Below are 20137 nucleotides of genomic sequence, written 5' to 3' on the forward strand. Positions count from 1 at the left end.
AAAAAAAAAAGGAACAAAATACTGTTTTCTCCATATATCAGTTCAGTTTTACATTGTATGCTGTTTGTGCTGTTATTTGAATGTTTTCTCTCTCTGCCAAGGTCTCCGATGAGGCAGATATGGCCTCAAATTTTGGTTCTCTTTTTGGATCTGGGGCAATGGCAGGAGGTAGGAATGGTTTTTATTCCCTGGTACTCACCAGTGTGGTCAATGGAGACGAATTCTGTTTACTGCTCTTCAGTTTTGCAACTCCACATTTTGTTTCTGAGACTAGGTGTCATGTACAAATCAGAATTGACTTGTGGTCCCCAGGAAGGGGGCTCATGGTGGGACCTGGAGGAGGCCATGAAATGAGCACGAGGGTACTGGAACGGAATAAAGAGCGATCTCCTTACTGTTTTTGTGGAACTTTAGTTCAGATTGGAAGACTTGTTTCCCATTATCTTGTTGCTTTTGCATAAATATCCACTCTGAAAGAAACATGGAAGGCACAGGAACTTGGGTCAATAACAAATTGCTTTTCCTGGAGAACATATTTAAGGTAGGAAACTCCCTCAAATAAATCATATATTTTGAAGAAGGCTTTTATTCTGTGTTTTACACAGTATAGTACATTTGGAATCACGGCTAATTTTACTTGAAATGTATTTAAAAGCCCTCCTCAATGAATAGTTGGTAATTAGGTGATTGACATATTCTCCCACTTGACAATCACACACACCAGGAAATTGCCCTCTCTTTTCCAGGAGTATTTCCAATAAATGTTTGAAACTCCCTCGCATATGTTGTCGAGCAAAATTGTAAGGGACTGAAGGATACTTTATTTCCACAAATTGAGTGAATACTCATGCTGGAATGCCCTGTTGTCCTCCATAAGTGAAATACTTTGTGATGGCAAGTGTAGATCAACGTGAATAGTAAGAGAGGAATATTTAAAGTATTTTAATCCTTGGGTGGTGAGGGAGTTTTAAAGGTTTGTTTGTTTAATATGTGGGTAATTCTATGGCAAATCTCAAAGATCAAAGCAGTTATTCTACTTGACTGGTAAACACCGAGAGATACTTTTTGGTTGATTTTGTTTTGTTTTCTCTATTATTAGGAAAATACTAAGTTTATTTTCATAATTTATGTAAAAATCATCTTGAAAACTAGCTTTAATTTTTGGTGCAACAAAGGGATAGTTGACTGGTCACAAAATACTATCAGATAATTTTGTACACAATTTTATGAATAAAATCAAAGTTTATGTCTGTATTGCCAATAATCTCTTCTTCATGGGGCCACAAGGAAGCTACTCCATGAGCTATACTTCTGTCTTTTCCCTCCAATCCCATTTTTATTTGAATTGCAATTTACAATCAACTATATATATTTAGATAGAATTTGATAACATATAAATATTTTTTTAATTTTTTAAAAAGATTTTTTTTATTCATGAGAGACACAGAGAGGCAGAGGGAGAAGCAGGCTCCCTGCAGAGAGCCCAATGTGGGACTCAACCCCAGGATTCAAGGATCACGACCTGAGCCATAGGTAGAGAGGCTCAACCACTGAGCTACCCAGGTGCCCCTGATGACATTTGAATACTGATAGATATTCATGTAACCCCCATTCCCATCAGTCCATAAAATAATTCCATGAACTTAGAAAGGATTATAATACTTTAATTTATAATATTACGGAGTATTCCTTATTCCTTATTTTCAGAGCAGCAGAGAAGCACAGCTTAGTGATCAAAGAAAACCTCGTTTCGCTTTATTAGGTGCTTACCAGATGCAAGTATGATGGAGAAAGACAGATGTTTTATAATGAACAACTTAATAATTGCTGAGACTCCATTCTGTGCCAGGTGCTCCTTTAGCTCCTAGAATAGATGCCTGTCAAGTGTAAGGTGTTCGTAAGTGACAACACTCCCTCCACCCAAAAACTAAAGTGTGATTAAAGTAAAATGATAGGCAAAGGCAAATCAAGCAAATTAAAACTAAAAGAGGGGCTCCTGGATGCTCAGTTGGTTAATCATCTGACTTCAGCTCAGGTCAGGGAAAACACAAAGATTTACAGACTGTAAACAATACAGGGGATCCCTGGGTAGCTCAGCAGTTTAGTGCCTGCCTTCAGCCTAGGGGGTGATCCAGGAGTCCTGGGATCTAGTCCCGTACCGGGCTCCCTGCATGGAGCCTGCTTTTCTCTCTCTCTCTCTCTCTCTCTCTCTCTCTCTCTCTCTTTCTCTGTGTCTCTCATGAATAAATAAATAAAATATTTAAAAACAAAACAAAATACAGATTAATTACAGAGGCGAACTGTGCTCACAGATGATAGAACTAAGCATTATAAAGATGATGGGCTTTCCAGACTAAATGGTTTTAAGGCATTGTCCCAGATATTTAGTGATTATTTGGAAGAATGAATAGACAAGATAGTATACTATACAATACGCACAGAATCCACAAAAAAGTACAGTTTTCCTATAAACTTATGGGAAAAAATTAACATTACTAATAGTCAAAGAAAGGCAAATAATGAGGTGCCATTTGACAGAAAGTAACAAGAATTGTTAATGTTCAAATGTTAGTAAGAATTTAGTAAGGCAGGTACTCCCATATTACTACTATTGTGTAAATTGATTTATTTTTTGGGACAAAGCAAACTTAGAAGTGTTTAAAAGAGTCTAAAATTGTTCATAATGCTCTTTGTCTGGTGAAAGTAGTAATTGCACTATTTTTTCCCTTTAGTAGCAAAGAGAAAAATTCAGCAAGGTGGAAGTGGATAAGTACATTCTATGTAAAACTGCAGAGAAGTTACTTGCAACCATGAAGCATTTCTAATAATATAGGAAAATAACCATAGTGTGTTACTAGTTGAATGATATCTGTAACATCATTGTGTTATTTTTAGTAGGGAAGATACCACAGTGTGTTAACTTCTTAGTTTTAAAATAATACAAAATATAGAAATATTGCCTTTGATAGGAAATATAACAAACATACTCCTTTTCTCAAGAGTCATAGTATATCATATTCCCTTTTTTCCTCTTGTTTTATTCTATGATTTCTATATTTTCTGTAATGGCCAGAGAACAAAATACAATATAGTTCTCAGAATCAAACTACCTCAAACATTTAGTTGTCACTACAGTTGGAAATCGTAATCTATGAAAAATGAGCTTATAGGCACATTTTAGATGTGAAGTTTCTTGCCAAGTCTTCAGATCTGGAACTCAAACTGGGATTCGCAGTGCTGTGCATTATAGAATTCTGCCTCTTAAACATCCTTCTTTAACTGTGATCTGGAACAAGAAAGAACATTTTGATGACTAATCCAGAACTTATTTCTATGTATTTCTTTTTCCAGGAACATGATTTTTTTTTTAAGAGTAAATTCACTTAAGCTTCCCCATTTCATATATCACATTATTAGAGGTCTTTCAAAGAAAGTAAGTTTCGTTGTTTGTTTGTTTGCTGTGTAACACTTTCACTGATTTCCCGTGACTCTACTTGGTAAATTAACTTTGGCATTTTTCCTTTCAATTCACTTATTTCTGATCACTTCGTCTGTTCATTTTGTCCATTTGTTCCACTATTGAGAATAAACATGAACTTGCCCATGACTCCAGTTCCATGGCATCAATCCTTTGCAGAAGATGCATGGATTGCTATCCAAGTTAATTAGTATGTCAAGGTTTAAATTTGCTGGATGGAGGAGATTGGGGAGCGAAACCTAAGCTTTTAGGAAACCGAAGCTACCTAAAGAATTCAAGAGAAGAAAGGATTTCATTCCTTATTAAATTAATGCAAAATGACAGGAAACATTATGAGTATGAAATTGTGTATTATAACTTGGAAATTTAATTGAGCCTGAGTCCATTTTAGGTGATATTGAATCCCTAATTTGGAAGAGCCTTTATCTTTCAAGTATAGGATAGAATTGGAGAAGAGGCAGTGGATTGCTGTCATATGTTATCCTGAACCTCCTTTCCAAAGACTGTATGGAGGGAGCATAATGGCAGCAGCATAGACTGGGCTGAATGATAACTATGACTTTTGGGCCTGAGCAGGTGAATCGCCTGACATGATTGTTCTGCGTACAATTGGATTTTTTTCCGTATACAGAAAAAAATGGAGAGGGTCTTGATACTTTTCAACCATATACTATGATTTATTATCCTCACTCACAGTGACAGATGGGCATTTCAAAGAAATCACAATTATAAAATACAGCAGCCTGTAAACTTTCTTCATCTTTTTTCATTTCATGGAATGTATGATGGGGCAAAAGATTTGGTCCCGTGTAGTATATGTATTACCAAAATTTTTTCACAGATGTCAGTTCTGCCTTCTTGCCATAGTATAAGAATGCTTCCCCTGTGTTGTTGAAAAGCTACAAGGGACAATGTGTTATGTAGTGCTCTTCAGTATTTTGGGATCATTGTAGACTTAACATGGAGGCAAAATACTGTGACTTGCTCCCTGCAGTTCCTTTTCCTCCTGTGTGGCTGGGTCTGGCAGAAAGGTTCATCCACATCTCCCATTTCTATGGGAATACATATGTAATTTCATGGAGGTGCTTTCTCTGTAAACTTTATTGATTTTTTTAAAAAAATTGTGTTTATTTGGCAGAGAGAGAGAGCATGTGCATGTATGCATAAGCAATGGGAGCAGGAAAGGAAGAAGCAGGCTCCCTGTGGAGCAGGGTGGGGCTTGATTCCAGGACTCTGAGATCATGACCTGAGCTGAAGGCAGACACTTAACCAGCTGAACCATCCGGGCGCCCCTAAACTTTATTGATTTTTGAAACATTTTATAGCTTTTAACTTTTTGTCAGATTCTACTATAAGCCTATTATATTGATTAAATTATTTGATGTACCACACATCCATGAAGTTTACTCTTAATACCTTCCTTTTTACAGATGAAGAGCTTGTGGCTCAGGGAGGTAACTTTGCCAAGCAACTGTGTTGTGGAGTGAACCCACCTGGCCTGGTTTCAGAGTACAACCTCTCAACTACTACATTGTTAACATCTTGCTTTGCATCTTGTCTCCTGAAGCAGGCTGTTCTGAGAGGAGTATCAGAGTGCCTTGCTTAAAAATAACTGAAACACAAACAACCCAACTAAAATATGGGTAAGGGGCTTAAATAGACATTTCTCTGGCATAGAGACATTCTCTGGCCAAGGAACACATGAAAAGGTACTCAACATCATTAATCATCAGGAAAATTCATGTCAAAACCACAGTGAGGTATCATTCAACATTCACTAGGATGGCTATACTAAAAAAAGAAGGAAAAAGAATGTGTTGGCAAGGATGTGAGAAATTAGAATTCTTGAACATTGCTGGTGGGGATGTACAGCCACTGTGGACAACAGTTCCTCAAAAAATTAAGCAGAGAATTACCATATGACTAAGTCGTTCTACTCTTATATATACAGTTGACCATTGAATAACAAGGATTTGAACTACCCAAGTCCACTTATATGTGTTTTTTTTTTCAAAAAGTACAGTATGGTAGATGTATTTTTCTCTCAAGAATTTAGCATTTTCTTTTCTCTAGCTTGCTTTTTTGTAAGAGTACAATATATAATACATGTAACATACAAAATGTGTTAATTGACTGTTCGCAGTAAGACTTCTGGTCAGTAGTAGGCTAGTAATAATTCAGTTTCTGGGGAGTCAAAAGTTATACACAGATTTTCAGTTGCACCTGGTTGTGAGGGGTGTTGGGTCTCCTACCACCCATGTTATTCAACAGTCAACTGTATATCCAAAGAATTGAAAGCCAATACTTAACAAATACATATATATATATATATATATATATATATATATATATATATACACATTCATAGCAGTACTGTTCACAATAGTCCAAATATAGAAACAGCCCTAGAGTTCATTAACAGTTGAATGGATAAGCCAATTGTGTTGTATTCCTGAAATGGAATATTATTCAGCCATAAAAAAGAATGAAGTACCGATACATGCCACAACATGGAAGAATCTTGAGAATATAAGAAGCCAAACACAGAAGGCCATACTTCATGTTCCATTTATATGTAATATTCAAACAGACCATTCCATGCAGACAGAATTTAAATTAGTGGTTGCCAGTCTGAGGTTGAAGGAAGGGGAAGGGGGAGCTACTGCTTGATGGTTATAGGGTTTCCTTCTGAGGTGATAAAAATGTTTTAGAACTATGTAGAGGTGGTGATTATGCACCACCTCATTCACAACACTATGAATGTACTACATGCTACTGAATTGTTTTATGTATATATTTAATTTTAGCGGGAGAGAGAGAGCGAGCGAGAATGGGGATGGGGGAGGGAAGTCTTAAACAGGCTCCACATCCAGCGTGGAGCTCAGTGTGAGACTTGAACTCACAGCCCTGGGGTCATGACCTGTGTTAAAATCAAAAGTTGGCCACTTAACCAATAGAGCCATCCCGGTGCCCCTGAATTGTTCATTTAAAAATGGTTCATTTTTACGTGGGTTTTACCTCAATACAAAAATTTTAAAAATATATAAAATGGCTAAGCTATCCCTCATCCTCTAGCCTACAGTTATTGTCTCTGTCTTGGCTTTCATGGAGCACACATGTGCCACATGGCAGTAGCAGGTTCAGCAAGTGCTAGCATCAGCAAACATTACGCTGAGTACTTATCATGTACCTTGCACAAAGGTTGACGTGGTTCCTAGTCTCTAGGAACCTGCTGGCTCCAAGAATCAACAGAACAGAGGGACAGACAAAATATGAAGGCTCTGTGTTGATTGAGCAGACACTCAGTAAATAAAGGGCTTACATTTGGGTAAGCAGAGGGATAACATGTCTTTTCACACGATGAGTCGGGAGCAGGGAGTTGTCAGACTTGCCCACATGTTCAGACAGCGTTATGTTCTCTGTCTTCTGATTCGGGTTGGTTCTGTCACGCATCCTGGAACAGGTGATTCAGGTGAGGGAAACACTTGTGAAAGAGCCCTATACAAATTGTACCTTTTCTCTCAGTAAGCACGAAGGGGACCTACCAGTGTGGCCCTGTGGCACCCTTGCTCAGAAGATTCTTCCAGTGCGGCACAGGCCTTTGATGTTCTTGGGCTTTAAATAGATACTGGATTCATTTCTACTGTACCCCAGGGGAGCCAAAGGAAAAACAGATAAGTGTTTTCTTTAAAAAAAAAAAATAAAAGCTTGGGACAAAATGACATGGAGCAGTTGGCCTGAAGTCAAGTGACTGAGGTGTGAGTCCTGGAGGCTGAACCTGGTTGCCCAGAATTCCTCAACTCTTGCATTCAGACAGACATGCGCAGATGCCTTTGCTTTGATACAGTGCTCTGAGGTTACTGACCTGGGTGTTGATTTGGCAAGTCTCCATGTGCAGGTTTTTGCCCAGGCTCGAAGTGATACCCGGAAATATTTACTCAAAAATCTGTGAATCACTGTGCTGCTACCCAGGTGTTTCTTCACTGCCTAGTTGGACAAATTTTATATATTCCTGTGTGAAGCACATTCAATAATCAGACATAACCTACATTCCCCCTCCCAAACCACCCATTTACTTTTACCAGTTGTCAACCAACCTAACCCCAAATACCTGTCAACAGTTTCTGGGGGCCTCTTCCATTTGCACTGAGACTTGCCTGTGAATTTTCCTGGCCTTATGGCCATTTTGTAGGGGATTCTTCCAACTTTTAATGATACCCTGCTCCCCACCGCAGCCCTGCCCCCACCCCACTCTGTTCCCCACCCCTGCCCCACACCCCATCCTACTCATGTTTCCTATCCCAGCCCTGTTGCCACCCACTCCTGCCCTCAGCAACATCTTTCTTCCTCCTATCTCTCAATACTCAGTGGAAACGGTATCTCTTCCTCCTCTCTAAATTCCATTCTCTTTTAATCTGTTAGGGACTTCACTCCACCAGTTGTCTTTTCTCCATTTTTGTCTCCTTTCAGCCTTTAAATGTGGTTACTTCTATTTTATTTGGGGAAGGAAGGGAAAGAAGAAAAACTCCTCTGCCAGACTTCTTTCTCTGTCTATCTTTGCTTCTTTTCTTGTTTCACAGTCAATATTGGAACAGGTTCACTCTCTCAGTCTTCGCTTCCTTCTTGCTGGCTCATCTGAATATGTGGTCTGGTGTTCAGGTCCATATCTTGATCAGAACCACTCTGGTCTTCATGTTGCTGAATCCTGTGATATTGGCTCCTCTTCGAACTTGAGTTTATGACTGTGCCTATACAATGGGTGACTCCCTTCTCCGAACACACTGCTCCAGTGCTGAACCCTGGCTTGAGTGACACCATACTCTCCGTTAATGACACCACACCTGCCATATTTGTGACTCCCCCCCACACACACACACACACTTTGTTCCCTATGTCTTCTCTGGGTGACCTCATTAATTCCTGAAGATTCATTTACCATCTGTGTGTGGCTGAATCCCAGATTTTGCTTATGTTTTAATTACCATTGTACCCTCTGAGCACCTAACACAGAACCTGATGCCCATCATGCATCCGGTTTGTTGTGAGTGAATGAATGGACCAATAGATAGATGTTTCTCTAAAAGCACTGATCATTCTCCTGAGGATGCTGTTGTTATTATTATTTATCACTTGCGTACAAGAATATAAACTTCCCGTGACCAGAAACATTTGTTAATCTTGTTCCCTGCAAGGACAGTGCAGTTGCCCATGGCGGGTACTTACTTATGATGAGCAGATGAATGAGCAGGTCCCCAAGGAACATTCTTCTCTGGGCCTGGCTTCCTTCCTAAACTTTTCCCCATCCCTGTGCATTCTCTCTGGGCTTCTCTGGGAATTAGGGTTGTGGAACACATTTCCTCCCAGTCCCACCAGTGCTGCTCCTGCATATGCTAAGGAGAAAGTTAGAATCTTTTCTAAGAAATCTCCCTCACCTCCTGCCTTGGATTAAGCATCACAGGTTTGGCTTATGAGCTGGACCTGATAGCACTTGAAAATGTCAGCTCTCCAAAGCATTCCGACTCTTGACAGCAGCCTTCTTTTTATACCTTCCTCCCTCAAGCCCTTTGCAAAGGGACCTGTTGGGAGAGAGCAGCTCCACACTAAGTGCACATTGACCCTGTTATGGGCTGACTGTGCTGGGTGGGGAGGAGGGTAGAGACGCAGCACAGAACTTGGACTGTACTCCCACAGTGCCTTCCCTCCTGAGTGTTACTTTTGTTAGGGGGATTCGGTTCTTTGGACTTCTTCCGGGTTGGTTTTTACCTTGGAGGTTCTGATTTTCCTTGGACCTGTCAGCCTTGCTGTGCCCTGCGGTCCCAAGGTGTGGCTGAACAGGATTTCCCTCGGCCCCATCCCCCGTGCAGGGAGCATGTGCAGTTGTGCACTCTGGGCCCCACAGCATTCAGGTCTCAGAAGTATTTTCTGTCCATCTCACCATTGTTTGTGATTGTGGGATTTTTTTGTTTTTGTTTTTGTTTTTGTTTTTGTTGCACTTGTTCCTTTATTATAAAGTGACAGCAGCTAAATATATTTATCAAGATGCTTGCATGTTCCCCTTTTAAAGAGCATCAAAATTAATAAACATTGAGCAGAGAAAAGCTAATCTGAATTTGTGTTTTTACTAAGAGCACTCTAATTAAACACAGGCTAAAAACAAATCAGCCAGGCTCTTTGCCTCTTGCAATATCTCAATTTTTCCCCATGCTAGTGGGCTGAGACCTGGTTGCCTTTATTTCCAGAGGGATACTGGTAAACAAAGGTTAGAATGGCCTTGTACGGAATATGTGTAAGCCTATAAAATACAAATATAAATTGGTTAAAGAGCAATAAAACTTCTTTCTAGTTCATGAATGCTTAGCAGCATTGTAAAGACATGAACATATTGTCCTATTTCAGTGAACTGCAGCCTTACCGCTTGATATGCTTCATTATTTTCAAGGTCATTTCTTTTTATAAAATCAGGGTGAGCTGGAAAATGTCAAGCAGCCTACAACTATAGAATGAACTCTGTTTTCATTGTCATTTTATAGTCACTTATGGTTTTGGTTTTGAGTTTCCAAGTTACGACTAGTCATTGGGAATAAAAATCACAATAATTTATAATACTAGGAACATGGCATACATTATTTCTCTAACCATGCATGTTCCAAAGATCTTTTCAAATGAAAAAGAATGGCAAAAAATAATTGATGTGTTCTGGGAGTATGAATATTTAAAGGATCAGGTTAACAATACGGATGAAGGTGATTAACTGTGCAATAGGTATCTACAGTAAAATAAGTGTAATTGAGGCATATAGCTGAAGGGATTACATACTTAGCCCCTAAGCCACGTAAGATGTATATTAAGTAAGCTCCTTGCACCCTACCATTTCCACAGAAAATAATTTTTCCTTGCATGAAGCAGATACCTAGGAATATAACATCTTCAATAAAAGTAATTGAAAAAAAGGTTGTAATTGTAACACTCGAGTGGTAAAGGTCCATTGTTCATGACATAGGTATATGGTACAGTTAATGTCTTTTTACAGGAATCCTGATATGGCAGGAATCTCTGCACATCTGGAATAACCCTCATACTTTATTGTGTTTGGGCATTTGAAGTGATTGTTAGCTAGGCATCCTAAGTAAGAAATCTTATCCCAGGATTCAGATTTTTCCTGCCACCAGCTGTTTGCAAATGCTAGTTATTTTTGTCATGATGAATGAAAACAAAGGACTCCTCATGTAAACTCAGATTCAGAGGTAATGCACCCAGAAATTCCAGATCCTCATAAACAGGAAATAAGAACTTGAAATGACTCAAGAGCATTCTTGGTCATTTTGTTAGTTTAAAAAGAATTAACTTGCCTTGAGTGGCAATCGTGTTCAGATCTGTTGGTGACAATATTCGGAAATGCTCATCTGTGGGTCTCCAGCCCAGGCTGTCCCAGAGGCAGTTCCAAGTGTCACCGTGCCAGGCTCTGACAGACTTCCCCAGAGTTGCCCTCGTTCTCGTGATGCTTATTCTTCTCATTCAGTCCAGAGTGTTCTCTTGGAGTAATTGAGGTAAGACTTGACCTTTCATATAGCCAACGTGGCCATGCTTCCTCCTCAGCTGGCAGTGACTTTGCTGTAGCATTGCTTCACTGTCAGGCTGCCTCTGCACTTCAGAAGCATCACTTCTGAATCAGACGTAGCCTGTTCTCTGACAGAGTCACCAAGGAAAAACTAACTTAGCTTCGCCAGCCAGATACATTGCAGCATGATTCCACCTCCTCACTTGTCCTGGGAGCTCCCGCGTCCTCCACACCATCCTTTTCTCTGGCCTCCAGGCTCCTTGAGGCTGCTTGCAGGCTTTTATCTCTGTTTTGTAATACTCATCTTCTCACACTTCACACACACACACACACACACACACGCACGCGCGCACCCTCTCTGTTGCTGGCAAGCTGGCAAACTCCTGCTTGTAAAGGGAGCCTCCCTTAATCCACATCCACTTCCACTGGCAAACCTCCCTCCCGATCCTGACGCAGAAGAGATTAGGTCCCCCTATTAAATTGTTACCCACTCCATAATACCCTGCCATTCTTCCTCACAAAACACTTATTGCAACTGTAATGTTTTAGATGTTTATCTGTGGATGGAATTCCACAAGGATAACAGTAATGTGGCTTTCATCCGTTTGTGCATCTCCAGAGTTTAGCGCCGTGCTTCATGGATGAAGTGCATGATGCATATTTGTGGAGTGAAAGAACGTTAGCTTTTCACAAGCAGCGTTCATAGTTTCGATTTGAAGGCTGCTGTTGGCTTAACTAGTGAGGGTAGCATGAGAGTCAGGGTGGAGGCCAGAAGAGTTAGAGCGCTGTGTCGAAGGAAAAAGCAAGATGTGGGAAGATCTGTTCCCATTGAAATATACTCTTGGGCAGATCTGTGTTCAGTTATCTTTTTAGGCTTTGAAATAAAAGCTTTTAGGTCAAGAATTTATGGAATAGTTACTACATTGTAGGCACAGTACTAGGTTCTATGGACATGTGTTGGGGAGACATGTCAATCAGTGAGGATGCTGGAGCACTCTGTGCTGGGATAGAGTATACTTGGCTTGGCAGGGAGCATGGAGGAGGCCATCAGAATGGCATGTGGAAGCAGGAGAGGCTTCTGGAGGCCATGATGCCTGAGGTGCTTTCTGAAGTCCTCATAGTTTGGTGGGCACAGATGTGGCATGGAAAAGAGCACAGCTGTACAAAGGCGAGGAGAGGAACATTGTGGCACATGGAGCCACGCTGGTCTATCTTACTGGTGCTCAGGGCCACAGGGTGAGACTGGGCTGTAGGCAGGGGCCCCTCACCGACACTTAACACATAGAGGAATTTGGAGCTCACAGGGAAAGCCACTGGGCTCCAGAGAAGAGATGTCTTGGGGAACACAGACCCTTTAGCTGCAGTGAACTGTACCAGGTGTGCCCTGGCAGCTGCATTGGCCTTTGCAGGTCACTCTGCTTGGAGGGGTTGGGTGGGGGAAAGGGGCTGTCAAGGAGGGACAGGAGGGAAGTGGTTCCCTAAAACAGTTGCTGGAATGCTGTTCTGGTCTGGTATTTTCTTTGCCTTGCTGTGCAGGGCAGTACCATTGAGGGTGAGTGCAGTAAGCAAATAGCTCCGCCTTAGGTCTGACTCCACCCTGGAGAACACCCGAGGAGCTCTGTAGGCCCTGCTCAGATTCTTCCAGACTCACCATCCCCCTTTAATCTGCCCAGATTTTAAAATCCTGGCTCACTTCTGGGCATGATCTCTGAGCAGGTCTCACTGCCAGCCCATAGGCGTCTGCTGGGGAATGTCATCCATCTGCCCTTAGATGGGAAGCTGGACATGCTGGAGTCATCGGAGATACCATGTGAGGTTAGGCCACAGCTGCCCTCCCAGCCCCCTGCCTCCTCCATTTTCCTTGGCCTCTTTATTCTCTGATTCTTTGGGAAACTCAATTACCTTTACTTCATTATGCAGAGCAATTTAACTCTCAAACGTCCTTAGGCTCTGGGCTCACCTTTGCAAATCCGGAAGCTCATTAATGTTTCCCAGCACTGAAGAACTGGCAGGAGCTTTGAAATTTCTGCCTTCTTTTCTTCCACCCCAGGTATCTCAGAGTGAAAAGCAGCAGTGTAGAGATTTATTTTCCCACTAATATGAGTTTCACACCTCCAAACCTCAATGTCAGAAAGAGATAGTCAGTTCCAATTTTCAGATTTTTTTTCCTTTTTGTGCATATTTAGATAGGTAGAGAATCACACGGAATCCCTCTATCTAGAATTCCAAAATTCCAAATAAATGAAAATATCTAAAAAAATAAAGAAGCCCTTTTCTGAAGGGTTAGTGAAGAGGAGAGCACGTAATGACAGGAATGGATCTGGAAGAATGAATTCTGTTGGTTCACTATTGAGAGGCTCATGGTTGAAGCAGAGCAATGAAGGCAGCGGGGTTAGTAGCTTAAATTTAAGAGTCGAATCCCCCCGTCCCCTCCGCCCAGGTTAGAATTGCGTCTCCTCTCCCTCCTAACTTTGAATTTGGGCTAGTCCCGTAACTGAAGCGCTTGCTTGCTTATTTGTACAATGAAGGTAGTCCCCATCCCGGGGCTGCGCGGGACATTTAAATGAGGTATGAAAAGTGCTCGTGGGTACCGACCAACTGATTGCGCTAGTGGATTCCGGAGCCCTGCTCTCGGTGTTCTTGGCAGTACAGGCTGTTCTTCTGTTTTACCAGCCAGCCCTGTTGTCACGTCATGGACTTCGCACTTGGCCTTTGCCCTGTCTGAGATGCCTCAGCACGCATGCTCTGCACAGACCTATGCCCGTTTAAGCTTTCTTCCTCCTGACTGAATTCCAGGGTTTTGTGTGGAGTGGGCTGCAAAAGGCCCATGCCCGTTCAAAGCACACAGCCTTCCAAGCTGCTTTACAGTAGCTGTGGGACAGTGTTCAGAGCAGACATAGGTGGGGCTTTATGGTCAGGGCTTCTGGAAAAGCTACTATTTTCTGATGTAGAGGGACTGACTAGCCTGGCTGGGGCTTGGGCCCTTCCCATTTCTCCCTTCCTATTCACTAGAATATGGCATAGGACAGCTCTCTGGGTGAGCAGGAGGGAGAAAGCAGTATGCCAGGGAGGCAAAGGAAAGATCCTAAGGACTTTGGGTTCCCCCCATTGGCAGCGCGGAGCCCTGTGAGAAAAAGAATCACCTCTGAGTAAACAATTTTGTTCAGCGTATATTCTCATGTAAGTGGCTGGATTTCAGTCTGATTGTTATATGTGTTCTTCCCATATCCTTTTTTAAAATTAAATCAGGGATCCCTGGGTGGCGCAGAGGTTTGGCGCCTGCCTTTGGCCCAGGGCGCGGTCCTGGATATCCAGGATCGAATCCCATGTCAGGCTCCTGGTGCATGGAGCCTGCTTCTCCCTCTGCCTGTGTCTCTGCCTCTCTCTCTCTCACTGTGTGCCTATCATAAATAAATAAAAGTTAAAAAAAAATTAAAAAAAAATTAAATCAAATTTTTATGACTGGCTCCTTCTTATTATTCAGAATTTAGTTGAAAATAGTCTCCACCAGGGCACTGGGTGGGTCAGTCTGCTGAGCGTCTGACTCTTGGCCTCAGCTCACGTCTTGATCTCAGGGTTGTTCATGCCCTGCTTTGGGCTCCATGCTGGGCATGGAGGCTGCTTTTAAAAATAAAATAAAATAAAATAAAATAAATATTAAAAAAAAAAGAAAGAAAATGGTCCCCACAAAGAAGCCTTCTCAGGTCATCCCATCCAAAAGTAGCTCCTTTCATATGCTTGTGACAGCAGTGTTTCATTGTCATCATAGTGTTAACATGATCTGAAATTATCTTGTCTCTTTACTTCTGGTACTGTACATCTCATGCGCTGCTCTGTTTGCAGTATCTGGTGCAAAGTAGATGCTGAGTAAGTTTTTCTTAGACATAAAATGTATTATCTAGATTAAAGGAGCAACATTTTGGACTTAGTAGTTTATTGGTTAAAGAAAAAACTGAGGTGGAATTAATGGTATTGGACTGATTATATGCATATACTTAATATATTTTGTGCTTGTTTGTATGTTTACATAATTTAGACCAGTAAATTGAACACTTATTACTAAGTGCTGAGAGAATTCTAAGCACTACCAGCTTTTCATATTTTTCAGTGGTTTGTATAGAAAAAGGAAATACAGGGGTGCCTGGGTGGCACACTCAGTTGAGCATCCGACTCTTAGTTTCAGCTCAGGTCATGATCTTCGGGTCCTGGGATCAAGCCCTGGGCTGGTCTCAGTGCATGACATGGGGTTTGCTTGAGATTCTCTCTCTTTCTCTCTCTCTCTCTCTGCCCCTCCTGCTCATGCTCTCTCTCTCTCTCTCTCTCTAAAATAAATGAATAAATCTTTTTTTTAAAAAGTTTAAGCAAAAGGATATATAACAGTGACACCTTACTCTACCTTTATTGGGTATTTCTGAAAAAAGAAAAACAAAGCTAGTTTCTTCCTTTAGCCACAGTATGTTTGTTTGTTTATCCTAAAGTGTTGTCTCAAAGTGGAATTTGAAATGTTTCAAAGAGAACTGTATTTCTATTATCCCAGTAGAAAAATGCCCTTTCACATGTATCTCAGTGGCTTCATATCAAAACGTGCTATTTTGCATGTCAAGACCATCTTCTTTTCTTACTGTGTGTTTCAAAGGGTGGCAGTGCATGGGATGAAATTTTAGTGTCAGACACATCAGTTACAAAGCAATGGATCTGTTTTCATTTTTCATCGATGATGGGGAAAAAGACTTGGGGGAATAATGAGTCTATTTTTACCTGAAAGTAGCAGCAGTATTCAGGAGAGCATGTCTTCACTCAGAAATCAGTCACTCCCATGACTGTAGACCAGCACGGGTTTTAATAATTCATTCTGCAACCTGCGTTTCCCTGGCTCTTTACTTATTTAGAGGTCTGTTTACCTCTCGGTTTGTACCTACAACTATCCATTCACTCGACTCAGTATAACCAGGGGAGAATAGACCCATTTCCTAGGATAATTTAAGCATTTCAGTTTTTGCCATCTTCAACCTACTGGGATCTCAGTGGCCACATATTTCTTTATAAAGCTCATCTTCCATCTGTGCTGTAGGTCCAGATCCTTCATGCAGTGGTCAGAAACATGAGATTCTGTGGCACTCAGATTTCAGGATCTCCATGATATGTGGCCTGGTTTGCAGATTCTGGAAACACTTTGCCTAGGAATTGGTGTAGTTATGCTCATGGGTTGTGTAGTTAACCGCAATGACAGATTGTAGCTGAGGACAGTAGTAGGAAGCTGGCTCTGGAAAAGCAGACAGAGCTTGTTGTAGCAAGAGGTGACGCCAGTCCTGTAGGATGGGCTACCCACATGAACCTGTGGTGGCCACAGAGAAATCCTGGCATTAGAATAGGCCTTTTGCTCATAACAAAGTATATGAGGAAAGAGAGTGACTGGAGAGGGAATACTTCTCAACATCTGTCTCCTGGGCCATCTAGCAGGAGAGATGATGTCCCAGTGACTGAGAGCCTGTCTTTGGAAAGCTTGTGCTTCTGAGGAGAGGAATTGCTGCTTCTGCTGAATGCAGGATGATATGGTGAGAGGCTGGGGCCCTAGATGAGGGCCACCAGCCTGCTGTCTCCTTCTGGGCAAGTACTGTACCTCAGTTTTGTCATCTGTAGACGGGACCTCTGCAGCCAGAGCTCCCTGAGGAACATTTTGCTGACATGGCCAAAGCCCAATGCAGCTAGGCAAAAAGATTCAGGTTGTGAATCCGTGCGGAGGTGGGAGGAGGGGCAGGGAACACCTGTATACCTGTGTGCTGTTGGGGTGGTGGCAGGTCCTGGGCAGCCCCTGTCCTCTAATACTACCTCACTTCATGGGTTTGCTGACAGAAGCCCTAAATAGAAATTGCCTTTTCTTCCTAACAGATGGAAGGCAGAGGTTTCGACTTTGCTTGGTTTGTGTGTGAACTTCTTGCCTCTGCCCTTTTATCTCCTATGACTCTTTTCTCTATGAGCAGTGCCCATGTTTGAATCAGTTGCCCAGACCACACACCCAAATCACGTGAGGCCCCTTTGTGGCACCTACCTCCATCATCTGATCAGCCATCAAGTACCTTTTCACCTACGGCTTCCTTTTTAGTGTAGCTAATTCCCACGTGACCTTCAAATCCACCTCAAATGTAATCTCTTACAGGGCCACGTTCTGTGACTCCCCCTGCAGTCTGGCTCAGGTACCCCTTTTATTGGCTCTCCAAAGCACCTTGTGAATATTCTAGAACACACTTAGAGCACCCTTCTGTAAACATTAGTTTAGTTTCTTTGGTCCAAAGCTCCTTTGGGCAGAGATAGCGTCTTCCTTGACTTTTATCCCTAATTCTTGGCATGGTGTCTCACAGGATTTTTTTTTAAATAAGATTTTATTTATTCATGAGAGACCACACAGAGAGAGAGGCAGAGACAGAGGCAGAAGAAGAAGCAGGCTCCCTGCGGGGAGCCCAATGTGGGACTCCATCCCAGGACTCCAGCATCATGACCTGAGCCTAAGGCAGATGCTCAACCACTGCGCCACCTAGGTGCCCCATGCCACACGGGATTTTAATGTTTATTGAAGGAATCAGAGAAATGGGTCTTTGTGAGTTAACCTTGCATCATAACCATGATGTAGAATTAATTTTCATGGAGAAACACATTCTCAGCTTCCAAATAACTTACTATAAGATTGTTAATCTGTTCTTTTGGATGAAATGACATGGACCCCAATGAAGACATGGCCCACGACATGGTAAGTTCACAGAAACTGTTGCTTCCCTTCCTCTTCTCTTGGCTTCCCTCTTACAAGCACCTTCACTTCTTACTGAGGTGATAGTAGTCTAAAGACACCTAACTCTTGCTTTCCCAATTTACTCTGGTTTAGGATGACAGTAGTACCAAAATGGTTCTTCCCATGCCCATCTCTGCACATCCATTTGTAAGTTCCTCTAGGTTGCCTTTGAAAGTCCTCTTGGCCACCAGGCCAGTTGATGACACCGCTCCTTCAGCATGTCCACAGACCCTCTCTCCTTTCTATTTCTCCATCCGTCTTCTCCAGGTATAGGGTCCTTGGCCTCTCCCACCCATCTCCCAAGCTCTCTGGTCTGTGTTGTACTCCAGGATCCACTGGGCTCATCCTTCACCTCTGGTGACTCTGTTTTGCTTCTAAGACTTCAGAGGATGTAATGCTGCACTTGTGCTCCCAGAAACAGTGATTTTAGTCAAGTTTAGTCAAGTGATTTATAGTTGTTTCTCTAACCCCCACCCAAGGATGTTGACCTCAGACCTGGGGGTCACGGTGGTCTTGTTGAAACTTGCCTCATCTCTTCACTCCTCTAGGTGTCCCTTGACCAAATTTGCAAGCATCTTCTTATTCTTTTAGGATGACTATTTTTTTCTGGAATATTCTTTGTTCTTCCCACATAAAGATGGTTGGAGGGCAGACTACAGGTCAAACGTGCCTAAACGTGTCTCAGTCTTTGGGTATAGATAACATAGGTCCTTAAGATACCCCTGTGGAATGTTGAATATACTTTCAGGGTTGAAATGGACCATAAAGATAATTTTTCTTATATAATCAAGTGTTTATTTATCTAAGGAAGTAACGTTTGCACCCATTTGCTGGTGGAATGGGGATTAGAGGGAAAAGATGAACAATCTTTTAGTGTCTCCTCATTGCTGGAGTCTAGGCTGGGTGCTCTTCAAGTCATATTTTCATTCTTCCAATAATCTTCTGAGGCAGGTTTATTGTCTGCATTTCACAAATGGGAAAACCAAAGGTCAGATATTAAAGTTACTTATTCTTTACATCATATTCAAGAAATAACAGAGTCAGGATTTTAAACTGCATGGCCTCAAACCCTGTACTTTTTCTACCATGTTACAAAGACTCACTACCTAATAAAGATTCCATCCTGAATGTATAATGTCATATAAAAAATAGAGGGTATTATGGGACTAATATTTTCCCCCCAAATAATATTTTATGAGTCATAATATCTGTGGATTTTCATTTCAAATCTCAACAAGTCTTATTCCTCCAGTATCTTTCAGGATGGTAAACTGGGGACATTATTTTCAAAATCTTTATTTTTGGGGCAGGGCTCTGGATGGGGAAATAGCCATTGGGGCATAACCACAATAACATGGATAGGAATTTCTTTGGTTCTGTCTCCCTGTGGCCTCTTCCCTGTGTCCTCCTTATCCCCTGTGCTGTCTTTGTTGATTGGGTCAGGCCTTTTTTTCCTGAGACAGGCTGTCTCTGTTTGTCCCCTCCATGGCTGCAGAGGAGATATCCTTGGCTGGGGTCTCAGTTTGTACACATGGCTTGTTATTATGCTTTACACAAACAGAAATATTAGTATATCTAGAATTAGCAATGTAGTACTAAATCACGTTAACCAGTAGATGTAAAACATGCTTCATCAGACCTTAGTAGACCTTCTTAGAAGATGGGGATGGTCTGTTTCCCTTATTCCTGTGAAAACTCAGAACAACAGCATTAACAGACTATAGGCATAAGATGATAATAGGAGAATCTAGAAAATGACAGACCAGGTAGTTGACCTCTGATTACAAAAAGCTTAATTACTGATTCACTCATTCATCTAATATTAATATTAATTTTGAAATTTATACTATATTTTGTTACAAATTCAGGGTATACAGGACTTTACATGATTGATGTTCTGTATTTTGGACTGGATTTTTAGGGGATTTAGGGGTTGTTGAATGTGGTATCATCATTTCATGACAGCTGGGACCAGAGTTTGGAGTACTTTGGAGTAAGTGGTTTTAATCATAAATTTGTAGGGAGATGAATTGAGCTCCTCTTCCAAGTTTAATTGTAACTACTGCTGTGCTCTTGTTGAAATTACAGCTGAACCTGGCTTTGGTGGCTTATTTTTGTTGTTGTCTAAATAATGTGTTCAGCGTGAGTGAGCAGTAGTAAAAAAAAAAAACACACACACACACACACACACACACAAGCTCAGAATGAGTGAAAAGCAATTAACTTCGCTTCACCAAAGTCATTTTTGCTGCCACGTTTACCTGAATACTAATAGCCAAGCTTGATGTGGCAAGGTTGTGGCAGAATCAGGAGAACC

General features: G+C 41.6%; 1 protein-coding gene and 2 long non-coding RNA genes across 10 annotated transcripts in view; 2 read left to right on the forward strand and 1 right to left on the reverse strand.

The window, feature by feature from the left end:
- LOC140635516 (uncharacterized) overlaps positions 1-7724 on the forward strand; it is a 98029-nt gene extending 90305 nt beyond the window's left edge. Inside the window, exons 2-3 of the long non-coding RNA XR_012032833.1 lie at positions 4909-5121; positions 7004-7724. This is a non-coding gene — a long non-coding RNA (uncharacterized lncRNA). The remainder of the gene's footprint in view (positions 1-4908; positions 5122-7003) is intronic.
- Positions 1-20137, forward strand: part of SMYD3 (SET and MYND domain containing 3) — a 796483-nt gene that overhangs the window by 315903 nt on the left and 460443 nt on the right. The window contains exon 1 of one of the 8 annotated variants that reach the window (XM_072830266.1): positions 10951-11025. The exons of the other annotated variants lie outside the window; for them this stretch is intronic. The gene's annotated coding sequence lies outside the window, so the exon portion shown is untranslated. Of the gene's footprint in view, positions 1-10950; positions 11026-20137 lie in introns of those variants that run through there. 8 annotated transcript variants of the gene reach the window in all.
- LOC140635517 (uncharacterized) lies at positions 569-7650 on the reverse strand. The gene is made up of 3 exons (XR_012032834.1): positions 7024-7650; positions 6801-6932; positions 569-3286 (listed from the first exon to the last, which is right to left on the reverse strand). It is a non-coding gene; the product is annotated as an uncharacterized lncRNA (long non-coding RNA).

Source organism: Canis lupus, chromosome 6, assembly GCF_048164855.1.
Source record: "Canis lupus baileyi chromosome 6, mCanLup2.hap1, whole genome shotgun sequence".
NCBI lineage: Eukaryota > Metazoa > Chordata > Mammalia > Carnivora > Canidae > Canis > Canis lupus.